Source organism: Penaeus monodon, chromosome 15 (genome assembly GCF_015228065.2).
Source record: "Penaeus monodon isolate SGIC_2016 chromosome 15, NSTDA_Pmon_1, whole genome shotgun sequence".
Classification (NCBI taxonomy): Eukaryota; Metazoa; Arthropoda; class Malacostraca; order Decapoda; family Penaeidae; genus Penaeus; species Penaeus monodon.
This window is the reverse complement of record NC_051400.1, coordinates 1,153,108-1,153,396: the sequence shown is the minus strand read 5'-3', so window position 1 is coordinate 1,153,396 and position 289 is coordinate 1,153,108. Positions and strand designations below refer to the sequence as shown.

The window sequence follows — 289 nt, the reverse complement described above, 5'->3', positions numbered from 1 at the left end:
CAATTCATCATAGCCTTTTGAGCTGAAACAACTGATTATCAAAAGTGACTCAAAACTGCATTTTTGTGTTTTGTGTCCAAATGTATCTGGACTTTGTGATCCTTTAACATTAAAAACTGAAAAAATATGGTGTATCTCAAAGAGGGATGCACGTACGCTGAAAGTACTTTACTCGAAGTCATGTAAAGCAACAGTGATTGCAACATCATGCAATTGAATACCTCCTCTCTGAATGTACAACCTGACTACTTCATATAATCCTAGCAAAGTTTAACTGCAGCACACTTAA

General features: G+C 35.6%; 1 protein-coding gene across 2 annotated transcripts in view; it reads right to left on the bottom strand.

Annotated features, from left to right (window-relative positions):
- Window positions 1-289, bottom strand: part of LOC119581613 (cyclin-dependent kinase 4-like) — a 5,378-nt gene that overhangs the window by 2,392 nt on the left and 2,697 nt on the right. The gene's annotated exons all lie outside the window — the stretch shown is intronic.